Genomic DNA, 15,728 nt, shown 5'->3' with positions numbered 1-15,728 from the left:
AACATGTATAGCAGCATTATTTACAATCAGCAAACTATGTAAACAGCTCATGTCCATTGACTGATGAATGGGTAAAGAAGAGGTGTTAGATATAAATATACAACGGAATATTAGCCATAAAAGAAGTTTTTCCATTTGCAATGATGTGGATGGAGCTAGAGAGTATTATGCTAACTGAAATAAGTCAGGGAGAGAAACAGAAATACCATATAATTTCACTCATATGTGGAATTTAAGTAACAAAACAAACAAACAAAGGGAAAAGAGAGAGGGAGACAAACCAAAAAAGAGACTCTTAACTACAGAGAACAAGCTGATGGTTACCAGAGGGGAGGTGGGTGGGGCGTAAAAAAGGTGATGGGGATTAAGGAATACACTTGCTGTGATAAGCACCAGGTGTTGTATGGAAGGGCTGAATCACTATATTGTTCACATGAAACTAATAATGCATTATATGTTAACTGGAATTTAAATAAACACTTCAAAAAAAATCAATGCCTTTTGATGAGTGCACTGTGTGATTCAGGACAAATGGAAGATGTGACTGATCATTCACCTAAAAGGATACCTGAGGAAATCTGTCATTATTTAACTTTGAATTCACACTTATTTTTCATATTATTATTTATAGTACAATACTGTTCAAATTTAAAAACAAGGTGCCTTTATTTTGTCCATATATCCTCAAACCAGTGTTCACTCATTACAAACCCAAGATTGTCTACTTTAGTTCCCAAGCCACAACAGCCTGATAATGCACAGGGATTGGGGGAAACTTAATTTCTTTCAAAATCTTTTTTTTTCCTTTTCTGCCACTTTCATACCCAAATTTTCTAATGCAAATTTATACACCATGACCCTGTGGCTTCCTTCCTCATCTGATACAATGAAACCTCTGATACACTTGAGGTTCTTTGCTCTGAAGGCTAGCCTTTACTCAGTTTGTCATGACTTTTTTATCCCACAAGGTTCACTGCGCTGAGACATATGCAGACTGAATGAATGCGCTGTATTATTCATACCTCTGTCCCCATCCTCCCTCCAGACTACATGTGTCAATGATGACCACACTGCACTAAGTCTAGCTCATGTCTCAGAACTATGTTTTTACCACTTTTATAAACTAAGTCAAAAGAAACAATTAGAGCAAGTAAGTGATGGATTACAACATATCATTGGAATCAGAATGTAGGAAGCTTTTGGAGTTGAGGGCACAGGAAAAATTCTAAAACTCATTTTTGTTAAGAAAAACTAGTATACTAGTGAATTTATGGATACTACTAATGTCTGCAATTCTAAGTACACTGTACATAACTAGTATGGTTAGTCAGAAACACATTTTTATTATTATTTAGAATCTTTACTGTACTAACGTCACTGGAAGCAAACAAACCATAAAGTACTACAAATCACAGCTATATGTTACTTAAAGTTATGAATTCAGTCCATATTACATTAAGCTGGGTAAGGTATCTATGTGAAAAACTGCTTAATAACTTATTCAAATTGAAGGTGAAAACAGAGTGTTCTATTCATAAAATTACTTTTAAAAATTATGTAGAGTAAAATTTATGTAAAAATTAAAATTTTCCCTTAAAAATTTTAAAACCTTATACTAGAGTGCATGTTAGAAAAGGACACAATACAACACACTCTCAAAGAGGTCTTTCAAACTTAACTAATCCCTCTCAATCTTCTCTTTCACAAAACAATTATCTCTTATTCGAGCTTCTTGGAAGTTCTATATTTGCTGTTTATCATTCCATTGAAATCTCTCTGTAAAGTCACCCAAATTTCCAAATTTATAAACACAGATAAAATTTTTCAGCCCCTCTTCCTTGACCATTCAATGGTATTTCACACCATTCACCCTTTCTTCATACAAACCTTTCCTTTCCCAGTTTCTTGGCTTTCTCTTACAAGTCTCCTCCACACCATGTCCTTTCAATGGCATTGAACCTCAGGCTTTCTGCCTTCTGCTACTTTTTGTTATCTCTGAGAAAGGCTAAACTACTCTTCTTCTGCCTTGGCTTTCATGATCCAGCCCAAAGTGATACAGAACTGTAGGATTCACTGCCACTTTATCTCCCACTACACGTCCATGAAATAAAACAGAATCTATTTTTAAGTTCTTCCAGAATTATTCACTTCCCAAATCTATCACATGGTGAAATGAAACTAGGGTTCACTTCCCCAGATGAAGTTTAATAATCATGGGCAAATCTTAACCAAGGATATAGGAATGAACACAAAGCTATGTAAACTAGCTGCTTCTGAGTGTCTTTTTGCCAGAATACAGCTCATAGATGGTTCAGCAATTTTACATTAAAGAATACCTACTAGGCACACAGCATCACTTCTAGGAGCTCTGGGACTTTTACATTAATAGTTGAAATCAAAGGATAGCAACAAAAAATATTGTTAAGAATGAATCAAATACAGGTAACCTTCTGCCTTGGGCAGCCTGTCTTCTGTATATACGCTCCAGTGTGTCTGTATTTCCTATGTTTGCTACTTATATTCAAAATGTATCAGTATATTTTCCCAACATACTTATGTAATTGTCATGGTACTACAAAGGCAAAAATCAGTAAGTTTATATAAAAAATTCTATTCCACACAGAAATGAAGTTTGTAAACAATTACTGAGATGACAATGTTAATTAATGTTAATTAATTATCAGTTGCTAATGTTCAATAATACTCAGATATTTAAAACCAATAATCACTAATGCCATTGTCTGAAAAGTAAATGTTAACAGACAGGGTGAAAAAGTACAGACAGAATGTGTAATTAGTTTCTCTGATTATTCATATCAAAGTAAAGATAAGTTATTTTATTAGAGGACCATGGAATTTAATCATTGGGGACATGTTAGAATTTTCACCAGAAAAAAAAAATGTAAGAAATTATCATTTGTAGAGGAGGCTATTGTGTCTAGGGAATATCTCTTGCTTAAGCTTTAATTTTTCTCAGTAAAATCTCTTATTAACATGTTTATCAACCAAAGTTATAGCAAGAATTAAATTTCTACAATAGGTAACAAAGCTGCAGGAACAAGACTATTTTTAATTGGATTATGCCTATCTCTGTTAAGCTTTCTTCAAAATAATTAAAAAACACTGCATTCACCCAGAGGATAAAACATTCAAGCAGAAATAGCAAGATAAATACATGAGAGAAAAGGGGGTGAACTGCTATTTGACTCGATAAATTGTCTGGCATACTTATTTGTTTTCCATTATGTGTAAGGTGTTTCAAAGGATTATGAAAATGAGATGGAATCAAGATGAGTGCTCTTTTCTCACAGCAAATGACTTTTTAATACAGCAGTTAATTGAACTGTTTTCCCCCAGAGAAGGTCACAGACAACATTAACTATCAGAACTTTTAGAGAAAAGTGTTGCATTCTTGCTGAAAATTAGGAAAAACATCTTGTTACATTTAGTTGTATGAAGCTGCAACAAAAAACTAAACATGACTTTAAAAACAAAGACCAACTATAAGCAGGGCTACATTTTCATCACTTATTTTACTTTTTTAATTAAAAAATGTTACTTTGAGAGAGAAAGAGAGTGTGCACCCAGGTGCCCTAGTGGGGAAGGGGCAGAGAGACACAAAAAGAGCCTACACAGGCTCGGTGCTGTCAGTGTAGAGCCCCAAGTGGGGCTCCATCCCACAAATGGTGAGATCACGAGCTGAGTCAAAATTAAGAGTCAGATACTTCACTGAACGAGCCACCCAGGCGTCCCCATCACTTATTTTAAGTAATTCTGCTCATTATTCATTGTCTCACTGAGGCAATCATTATTGACCATCCTATCATGGAAAATACAATACTACCAACATTAGGATCTGGAAAAGTATCTTTAGGAACCAAGATGTGAATATACACTGGCACTTCTCATAAACAGAAAACAAAAAAGATCACAGAGACAATCCTTAAACTTGGGAAAGATCATACCTTGGCTTAGATAACATACTTCAGATGGCCCTTCTCTGGTTTGTCTTTCACTATGCCCTAACAGCTATGAGTTGGGACGCCAAGGGACAAACTCACTGTGATACTGTATGCTGCCCCCAACCCCCACCAGTAAAGCCATGCATCTGGTGCCTGAAACCCTGGTAAATTCCCAGCCCAAATGGCGCCAATAGCATATCCAATACCTGTAACCAGCCCTTTTCCGTAGAAGCACCTTCTTGAATTTAGACATCTTCCAGGTGATCATTCCTAGATTATAGGAATGGCCAAAGACCATTGAATTGTTTGAGAAAGCAAAGCTGGATAAGACATACAGCTGGGGGAAGGAAAAAAAGGAAGGTGGGCTAAAGGCCAGCATTTCCCCCATGGCCACCTCTGCACCTTTGCTCAAGCTGTTCTCTCCATGTGCTGCTCTCCTTTTTCTCCTAGTAAATTCTTATTCTTCCATGCTAGCTTCAAGGCATACCAATGATTACTCAATTTATACATGTTTCTACTATTGTACTTATGACATTATGTTTCTTTGCTTATCTATTTCCCCCTTTGAGCTCTTGAGTGCTGATAAAATATTTTATTAATTTTTTGTATCCCTAGTGCCTTCCCAAGTGCATGTTCCAAATTATCATATGATGGACATCAGTGAACTCTTTTGAGCTACATAATGATCACATAATATCCATTTAAATAAAATCTGAGATTCAGTTACAGTTGTTTAGTGAGGGACCCATATGAATTTATTGTGTAATATCCTTGTCACCTTGGAATTGCTATTCTAAACATGTATTATGGAATATGTAGGGGGGGTTGATTAATATTCTCTTTGTTAAATTGGCATGTGAGTACAAAGGAAAATTTAAAAAACGGCTAGAATTAAGTTAAAATCACTAATTCCAGAAAGTTCTGATTAACTGTTGAACTCAGAAAGTACTCAGAAATCTAGAGGATGACTGTTAATGGACACAAAATCCATGGTGTAATGGAAGTTTGTGTTTTAGTCTATTTCAAGGAGACTTTATACTTGGTAATATAAATGTATCATCCACAGTAAGAGCAAAAACTCCATTTCTCTGTGTGCCACACTACTGTGTGGCAAACTGGGTCTTGTACTATTCTGTATGATTCTGTGTCAAATTGTTCGTGTGAAATGCTAAGTAAGTCACCACAAATATGGCTTTATAGAAAGTGTCAAGAAGCCTATAAATCCCCCAATATTTACTTCCACAGTTATGATGATTTGAAATTCCTGCCTAAACATCACTCCATTTAATACTTCCAGTAAGCAAATAACAAACTCTACTACTGAAACTAATGTTACACCATATGTTAACTAACTGGAATTTAAAAAATATCTCTACTAAGTACCTCTTAAAGTTCTATTCAGTTACCATCTGTTGGACATTTTTTTTTTAACTTGGCCCTATGCCATACAGCTTCCAAGAGAAATAATAACATTGTATGTCATAATTCAAATCGTGAGGACTTTCTAGAAAATAAGATCAGACACATTTGAAGAAACAGAAAGGAGCAAGAATAAAATAAGTAAAGTATGCAGCAAGGGCCTTGGAAACTTTAGGAAGAAGGACTTAAGAGTAAGCTAAAGGTTTCAAGTTGGTTCATGGACAGCAAATGCTTGCCTGGGCCTTGGAGGGGAGGTAGAAATTAAATAGTTAAAGTGAGGGGCAGGGGCTAGAAGTGGACCATGGTCCTCTGTAAGATGGAACACTATTAGAGCCATGTAGAACAGAGAAAGTAGATAGCTGGTTTAAGATGACATTTTAACTCATGAGAACCAAACATTAACCAACTGTCTTATTAGATTGGCTCAGAATGGGACACAGAGACGATAGGTTTGACTGGAAATAAAAAAACAACAGCAACAACAGGAAATTCTAAAAAAACACAACTTATTCATTACTATACTATTTAACCCAAGGTACTACAGAAAAGGAAGGGCTCTGTAATACACCCTCCAGAGACCTGACACAGATTATTTGACTGGTGGCCTGAAACATCTGAATATGGCTTTTACATGCGTGGAGGATGAGGAATGGGAGGACTTCTAGGTCACTGGTATCAGAAGCGGTGTGCAGTGTTTTATTCAATAATATATAGGAAGACAGGTAAGGGTGGCTTTAATCAAGATTGACAGCAAGGACACAAATGCTATTTGAATGAGTTTTAATTGAGTTGTACTTAGTTCTGAACATATGACATTATCAGTAGAAAGGAGAATTCTCTCACAAAATCTATATATTGATGATCTCTAATTATATATTTGCGGGGCACCTGGGTGGCCCAGTTGATTAAGCGTCAGACTTCAGCTCAGGTCACGATCTCACGGTTTTTGAGTTCAAGCCCCATGTTGGGCTCTGTGCTGACAGCTCAGAGCCTGAAGCCTACTTCAGATTCTGTGTCTTCCTCTCTCTCTGCCCCTCCCCCACTGGCGCTATGTCTCTCTCAAAAATCAATAAACATTTAAAAAATTAATAAATAAATATATATTTGCAACCCAAATCACTCCTCTGGGTTCTACACTCCCATTTCCACATGAACTCCTAACAGTTATAACTGAGTATTTCAAACAGGTCAAACTCAACATGCAGAACAGAATCCTTTTATTTTCACTCATATATCAGTTTCCCACTTATGATTAAATGTTCTACCATATATCCACTTTAAGGCAGAAGTTTAGAAGTTAGTATATTCTTCCAGTTTGTTGCCAATCCCTGCTTGCTACCACATGAACTTTGTCATCAAGTTTCAACAATTTGTTTTAACTGATCTACCTCTGAAACATATTATGAATACCTCTACCTTTCTATATCTACTCCTACTATACCTTTCAATCCTGTCATCTCTCACCTGAACTCTTATAGCCTCCTTTCCAGTTGTCCCCCCTGCTTGTACCTGTGACACCACCAATCCTTCCCTACATATCACCTCTGTTCCTTATCTACCCGAAACCCAAAGGTTTCCCATTGCACTTGGGATTGAAATTCAAATGACGAACACACCTTCTGGTCCTTCTTTGCTTTCACCCTGGTTTATTGCTCCAAAATACCTTACTACATAAGATACCACTGATCAGCGTGATCCTGCCACATTTTTCATTATTGACTTCTGTTTGTTATTCACATGGCTACTGCCTTTGACTTATTCAATTCTCAGTTCAAACACCCATTCCTCAAAGACGCTTTCCCACATACAAAGTAATTCCATTCCCCCCCCCCACACACACACACATTTTTCTCCATTCCACTTCATTTCGTCAGTAACACTGACCACAATTTATAAAGATTTTTTCATTTGGTAGCTTTTATGTCTATGTCTTTTATTCTGTGAGAGCAAGAACCATTTCTGCTTGACTTGCTACTGTATTTCCAACACACAGCATACTAGTGCATAATAGGCACTCCAGTATTATCTGTTTGGTAAATACACGGACTTTTTTTTGTACATTTACTGATATACAGCCTTCTAAAGCACCCTAAAAATATTTTAATGTAAACCATACTGATATTTTTCTCTTAAAACTGTATTAGGAAAAAAATGCGATTTAAGTTCATAAATAATCAAGCAATAAAATTTTAGGTTCAAATTAGAAAAGGTAAAATGATAGAGCCAAAATGTAAAACAGTATGGAGATTCCACAAAAACCTAAAAATAGAACTACCATATGTTCCAGCAATCCCACTTCTGGGTACATAACCCAAAGGAAATGAAGTCAGTACCTTGAAAAGATATCTGTGCACTCATCATCCCTGCAGTATTATTCACAGTCAAGATATGAAAATAACAGAAGCATCCATCAAGGGATGAATGAAGAAAATTTGGCATACACACACAAACACACACACAGGAATATTATTCAGTCATAAAGAAGAAAATCTTGCCACTTCCAACAACATGGATGAATGTAGAAGGACAAATGCTGTATGAATTCACTTCTATGTAGAATCTAAAAAAGCTGAACTTTTGGAACCAGAGAATAAAAATGAGGTTGCTAGGGCCTGCAGGGTACGGGAAATGGTGAGATATTCGTCAAGAGTACACAATTTCCGTTGTAACATGAATAAGTTCTAGGGATCTATGTACAGCATGGTGACTATAGTTAATACAATTTTTTTTTACACTTGAAATTTGCTAAGAGAGTAGATCTTAAGTGTTCTCACTACACACACACACACACACACACACACACACACACACACACAAAAGGTAACTATGAGGTGATGGATGTGTTAATTAAGTTGACTGTAGTAATCATCTCACACTGTATACATGTATCAAATCATCACTTTGTATACCTTAACTATATGTAACCTTTATATGGCAATTTGGCCTCAATAAAGCTGGAAAAAATGGTGAAGGTAATATATAATTCAATATATCACTATTCTACAACCCTCAGTAATCTTTGATATACCAACCAAGAACATACCAAGGCTTTTCAAAATATCCATCCTGAGGATAGTGAAAGGCATTTGCTATTTTCAAACTAGGTTGATTCTTATAATTGCATTTGAGGACGATGAACACCTTAAAATGTCAAATTTCACCTATAATTTCATATTCCACCTCATAATTTAAAGGTGACTTCCATCTGTCAGCGAGGTATCTATCAAAAATAGGTCTATAAATATCCTTTGCTCATTTTTGAAATGAGGGAATTGAGGTGTGAAAGAATATTCAAAGTTTTTACAATTTCATGAAAAAAATAGTCAAGTTTTCTGAAAAAGAAAAAGCTATTCTAGGCATGCTTGTTTTTCATAGTTTGATTTGGGTTAAATTAAACAACACAATAGATCAAATCAAATATGTTGTGATATGCTAAACTAGCCAGTTTAATATTTTCACAATGTGCTAGATTTTGTCACATGCATGTAAACAAAACCTGTGCCTAAATGCTGAAAATGAAATGGATGTTTAAAATGACAATGATACCAAATATATGACAATGATACAGATGGCCAGATCAAATAACAGATAACTCAGATCTTAATTAAATGCTCCTTTGGGCTGAAATTTTCAGGTAACTGAAATAGAAAATGTTTTGTTTTGTTTTGTTTTGAACCCAAATAACCCCAATGTTGTATTTGTTTACTTTGTTTTGGTGTAGACTCAGTCTATTTTTGGCCATTATAAGACCCAAGAATTTGTCCTTAGGTATAAAGTGGAAATTCATTCCAATCAGTGTTATCTCTACAATTCTGTATCTTGGGGAGAATGCTAGTAAAAAGACTCTGTAAGTAGTAATATGAAAACAAACCATGCTAGATGAGGTATGAAATGAGATAAATTTTAACATTTATATGTTTATTTTTCTCTCTTCTGTAGAACCTTAGTGAACAACTGAATTATTATGAAGCAAAGAAATATTTCTGTTTTTATTTATTTTTGAGACAGAGAGAGACAGAGCATGAGCAGGGGAGGGGCAGAGAGAGAAGGAGACACAGAACCTGAGCAAGCTCCAGGCTCTGAGCTGTCAGCACAGAGCCCGACGCGCGGCTCGAAGTCACGGACTGTGAGATCATGACCTGAGCTGAAGATGGACGCTTAACCGACTGACCCACCCAGGCACCCCATAGCAAAGAAATATTTATAATAAAAGAATTACATTACTGAACGACACATTTTGTGTTTTAATCCTACTGTTTTGAAGCAACTTCTCATTTTGGTACAAGCTTCTCTGTGATTTTTCTACTTGCTATGAGTAAAAAACTTCAGAACACTAACAGATAGGAAACAGTTAAAGGATTTATATTTCTTTTCATGCCCTATGGGGGAAAAATGTGTAAACCACATTCAGCTTTTATTCATTATGCTTTCCACTATCTCTGCCTGTTGTGGCAAATTCAATGGTCCATGCAGACTTAGGCCCCAAGCTGTTGCTGTTTTGATATTTTGGGGGCAAACTGGGGAGAGGGTGGATCATAGCCTCTATCTGCCTGTAAACATGATGTGCCAGTCTATTTTTAATTTTTTTAATGTTTATTTTATTATTTTTGAGAGAGAGACAGAGTGCAAGCAGGGGAAGGACAGAGAGAGAGAAACACAGAATCTGAAGCAGGCTCCAGGCTCTAAGCTGTCAGAACAAAGCCTGATGCAGGACTCAAAGTCATGAACTATGAGATATGACCGGAGCTGAAGTCGGACGCTCAACCAACTGAGCCACCCAGGCACGCTGCCAGTCTGTTTTTAATAGACTAATGTGTCCACAATCTAAGAGTGCAAAGTTGAGGCAAATGATAAAATTCATACAATGCTACACTGCTGTATGCTGTAATTCCTAAGTAGTTTCTTAAAAAGAACAATAGATATTTTCCCAAATAGGTTTATAAAGAGCAATCACAATATTTCTGAACTAAAAAACTTAAAACCAGGACATACATTCAATACTATACAACCAACTTGTTACATATTTTTACAGAAAAAAGGGAATACTTTGTGAGAGCAGTTTATAATTAAAAAAGGTATCTTTTACTATAAGCAGAGTTATTCTGTGGGTGGAAAAGAGATTAAGGTTTCCCCTAATTCTCCCATGAAAATCCTAGACTATAAAATCAAGACTGAACCACCATATCAACTGGGTCTCTATTAACACTGGAATGAATTTTATATTTAGGAACCATCATAAATATAAAAGCCATATGTAAGCCATGACATATAAACCATTATAAATAGTCTAGCTTATTTTGTGCATAGGAAGATACTATGATGGAGGGGAGAAAGGCATGCTTTTAAGAGCCACACATTTTTAATGATTTCACTTGATTCAAGTGATTTTTGCTATGGAAGTTTTAATAGCAAGACAGTTCACAAACAGGCAATTTTATAAGATGTAGCTTACCAAATGGTATTAGCCAAAGCATCTAGTAATCCAAAGTAGGAAAAAGTGAGATTTAAATGAGGAGAACACTTAAATTAAATCAGCATATCTGCCTGTGAACCTAATGAGCTTACATTATAAGTATTCTTTGATTCACTCCAGCAATCCAAAATTGCTTAAGCATTCAGCTGAGCAGTAATTTTATTTGAAATTACTTGGACTTCATATATGTAGAATGGTTGTGACTTGTATTTTTGTCTGTTTTGAATCAAAAAGATAGCCTTCCTAGGTATTCTAGAGGTTAACATTCTATGTAAATGTTTCTTTTTAAGAAGAAGCTGCACATTTATCTCAAATACACTGCATATTCTTAGCATATTCATGAAACGCTCTGTCTCACCAGCCTCACCCAAAACAGGTCATCAGTTAGCTCATCCTTCCCATGGCCATACTTTCTACCTCCTTCCTGTTTACCCACGGATTCTTATATACTCATGTACTGCCATCGGCACCTGGGAACAGTGATTTGTTTCATGTTCAGACCCATCTTCCTGAGAGCCACAGCCACAAGGGGATTTGTTACTGCTATGGAAGGTCCAATCCTGGCCAACCCTCGAAAAAGGACACGCAATGAACATTTGCAGTTTCGCCATGTGGAAGAAGGCCAGACCTGTGAAACTTCAGGCATGTTTCAGCACATTATGAGGAAGAATTCTAAAATGTTAGCCATTCAGCATCCCTCAGAAATTATGGTTGCCACCACTAGAGTTTTCAAACAGATGGCAAATGGCCAGTTTGTCTTAAATGTCAAAGAGATTTGTATTCATCCATTGAGGGTTATACAAGCTAACTATTAAAGTCTCTTGAAGTCCAAGGTAATATTTCATAGTATTTTGCCCTTCTAATTCTGGGAGGAAAAAAATCTTTACCCTCAGTTTTTAAAGAAAAAGTCATTTGACAAATGTGGGAAGCGAGACAGTCTTTAACATATATATTGGGCCTGGAGTATGTAACAGATTACACATTGGGTAAGTCCTATGATGCAAAGACATCAGATAGACTGGAGTGAACAGGGCCATAAACAACAACAACAAAAAACAGAGTTTAAGTCTTCTATTCTATATGCTGAACCTTGGGCAAAAGTCTTATCTAACCCAAGGTCTTAATCAACCCATCCACAAAATAATGGGGGTGGACCTTATTTTATTCATCAAATATTTCTTGAATCTTTTCTGTATTTCAGGTTCTGAAGATAAAGGTAAAGATATATTCTTCAAAGTACTTACAGTCAAGTTACATATGGTGTGATAGAGCCCAGTGGGGATGGCATTTCAGGAAAGCCTTCCTGGAGGAGGTGAACTCAGAATCTGAAAAAGACAGGAATTGAGTCAAGGAGCTTATTGAGAATGTGATAGATATGAACCCCAGGCCTGGCACAACTGGAAAGTGTTAGTGGGCAAAGTATGTGTGATGGGATTTGGGTAATGGAGAGAAGTGATGACAAGTCCTACTAAACTTTTAGCTCCTCTGATTGTTTGCTGCTATACTGATCTTTTAAAAAATTTGTTCATGTTCCATTTCCCACTTCATTGTTATTTCTTAATGACAGAGATCATATTTTAATGTTCCTTTGGATTTTTCTTCCTTTCCACTCTACCCTCCACTTACAGTGACTGTTCCTGGGAGACCCCACTAAGTGGGCTGACAAACAGATGCTATTTTCCTTTTCCCCTAGTTAAGGGTGCACAAGCTTCCAGGCATTTAAGTGTAACCTTGGCCTTCTGCATACACAAGTCTTGGTTCTCCTCCCTCTATTCCATCCTGCAAAGTTTTTTTGTAGTTTCCCTCTACTTCCTCCCAACTTCTGTACCTCAGAATGATCTAAATGGAGAATTGGTATCATGCTTAAGGGACATCAAGGTGAAATGGAGTCTTTAACCATGAAAAATACTATTTAACATCCCCTGAACCTCCCTGGAGGGAGAACCTGAGAAAGCAGTTAACAGGGTGCTAAAATTTGGTGGTAAGCTAAGTCTGTTTTGTCAAGCAGTTCTGTGTCTTGGGGTTTTCCTGAGACCTCTCTAGACCTGCTTTATGTTATAGCTTTTTTTTTCCAGACAAAATTATTCCTATGTTTATTCATTGCTCACTAAGCGGCTGGCACCAGCTTCAGAGAAACTATATACAGGAACTCTCTAGAAGGTGGTAAAGGCAGCTATAGTGCATGAGACACAGGTTTGCTGTTGAGTATTTCTGTGCCAAGCTAAGGAACGAATGTCTTTAACTGGGCACTTAAACAATTACAGGGACTTGATTCATTTCAAAGCCAGTAAGTATAAGTATCAGTCAACAATCAACACTGTGTTTTTATCATCCAGGAGTAGTAAATTCTCCATGTGTCAAGTGAAAAAGGAATCTTGCATTAGCCCTGCTAAGGGCTGTGTATTTGAGAACAGTCCTTTTTCCTTTGGTTTCAGCTTATTCTGGTGGCTTAAATGTGTATGCTCAGGTCCAGAGTCTGAATCAGGTGAAGTGATTTCCTTTTAGTAGTAGGAGTAGGAGAAAAGAGTCATTTGTCCCATCACTAGAATATATTGATTTGGTACTAGAAAGAAGTAAAACAAATGGGCCATGTGGGCTATGTGTCTAACTCCCTTTAACAAACATTGACATAATTTGAACTAGGAAAAAAAAAATGGTCACTTGTGAGAGAAGTCCTTATGAAAAAACAAGAGAATAATATTGAGATCTTTCTTTCTTGGACATTTAAAAGTAAAATATACCTCAAGTCTACAGAAAATTATATAATGGCATTTGTAATGATAATTTACTCATAACACAGGTTAGCGCTTTGAGAAAGATATCTAATACTTGTGTACTTCCCTAATAAATACTCACATAGGGTACATTAAACTTTATATAAGACAACTTTCTCATTACTGATAGAGGAGGAAATTACAGAGTATCTTTTACTTGTTAAGTCACTAGATATTGGTAAAGAATTCCTTGAACTTCCTCTGTCCACAGTATAACACCCATGGAGAGGCACAGTAGCATATGAATTATATCATAAACTTTGGAGTCATGCAGAGTTGAGTTCAAGTCCTATCTCCATTACTGTATCACAAAACAAAGTTTCAACTAGCCTAAGCAAGTAAAGGGAATTTGTTTGCACATATAATTGAAAATTTCCAGCTTAACTAAAACTTTGTACCCTTTCAGCAACATCTCCCTATAGTGTCTACTCCCTACCTTTCTACTCTCTGCTTCTATGAGTTGGACTTTTTAAGATTCCACATATAAGTAGTATCACACATTTGCCTTTCTCATTCTACCTTATTTTACTTTGTATAATGTCCTCCAGGTTCATCTATGTTGTCACAAATGGCAGGATTTCCTCCTTTTTCAAGACTGAATAATATGCTTGTGTGTGTGTGTATGTGTGTGTGTGTGTGTGTACAGAACACATTTTCAAGGTTTCAGTTATGGAAGGTGAATAAGTTCAGGGAATGAAAAGTAAACCATGATGACCAAAGTTGTTAATAGTGGATTGTGTACTTGAAACCTGCTAAGACAGTAGATCTTAAATGTTTTCATCACACACACACACACACACACACACACACACACACACACACACTCTCTCTCTCTCTCTCTCTCTCTCTCTCTCTCTCTCTCTCTCTCTTTACAAAGGTAACTGTGAGGTGATGGATATTTTAATTAGCGTGACTGTGAAAATCATTTCACAATGTATACATATATCAAAACATCACCTTAAGTATATAAAATTTTATCTGTCAATTATACCTCAGTAAAACTGGAGGAAAAAAAGAAAAATTACAGGGGAATCTGGATTTAGGGAGAATCAAAATTCAGGAATCAAACGGTATCATCAGGACTGAATTGCTCTCCAACTCTTGGCATGATTTTCTCTCTTCCATGTTATGATTTTATTTATGTTGGAAAATAAATGCAGCTCCATATTATCTCAGGTTACATACCAGCCAAGAAGACCATGGGTTTGTAGAGTTTGCAAAACACATGACCTGAAAATTGAAGGCTATTATTGCAGGTGAAGTAAATTGTTGCTTGGTGACAAAAATGCCATTTCCCCTTAAATTCATTTACTAACTGTGTGATCTTGGATAACTTAATTAACATATTCAGCTTCAATTTCAATTATAAAACGGAGATCACAATGTTGACTACTTTCTAAGGTAGATTTAAATAAATTTTTAAAAAATTTCTAAGGATCTTGGCACAATGTATAACCAGAAGACAATAATAAACAGAGGACAAAACTGCTGAAAAATGCTCCTGAGAAAGCTAAGTGGAGGAAAATGGGGTCCTGATCTCAACCCCTTGTCACTGGGACTGAGGATCTCTCTAAAGCAGAATACCACATTTCTGTGACAAAAATGCATTTGAAAGTGTGTGACTAAGTGAACACAACAGCTTAAACTAACCAAAGAAAATTACATCAGCATTTATGAAAGATGTAGCATCTTTGGCGGAGAGAAAGAAATAGAAAAAAATAACCATATCCTCGCATATGAAAAATCCATCACTTGTTTTTAATACTTCCTTCCACCTACAGGGGAAAAGAAGAGAATCCAGGACAAAACCATAGCTTCAGGCATATGCATCACTTGGGTATAGAAAATTGGTGAGAATTCTTTCTATCTGGCCGTGATCTTCAGAAGGATTGTTCAAAGTCACCCACTGGACTAGAATGATGAGAGAGAGAGAGAGGGAGGGAGGGAAAGTAGGGACTGAGGGAAGGAGGGGAGGAGGCAGAGGGGGAAGGGAAAGGGGAAGGAACAAAGGATAAAACACAGATATGTACATTATTCCACACTGGCAAGTGAGGGAGGGGCTCCTGAACTCTTTGAAAACGTGCTAATACCCTTATCCTG

The 15,728-nt window shown here is 36.4% G+C and overlaps 1 long non-coding RNA gene across 1 annotated transcript in view; it reads right to left on the bottom strand.

Annotated features, from left to right (window-relative positions):
- LOC123385741 overlaps window positions 1-15,728 on the bottom strand; it is a 527,360-nt gene that overhangs the window by 379,827 nt on the left and 131,805 nt on the right. Inside the window, exon 3 of the long non-coding RNA XR_006598700.1 lies at window positions 12,099-12,179. This is a non-coding gene — a long non-coding RNA (uncharacterized LOC123385741). The remainder of the gene's footprint in view (window positions 1-12,098; window positions 12,180-15,728) is intronic.

Source organism: Felis catus, chromosome A1 (assembly GCF_018350175.1).
Source record: "Felis catus isolate Fca126 chromosome A1, F.catus_Fca126_mat1.0, whole genome shotgun sequence".
Classification (NCBI taxonomy): domain Eukaryota; kingdom Metazoa; phylum Chordata; class Mammalia; order Carnivora; family Felidae; genus Felis; species Felis catus.
Note: the sequence above shows the minus strand (reverse complement) of the source record. Positions and strands in the feature narration are given on the sequence as shown.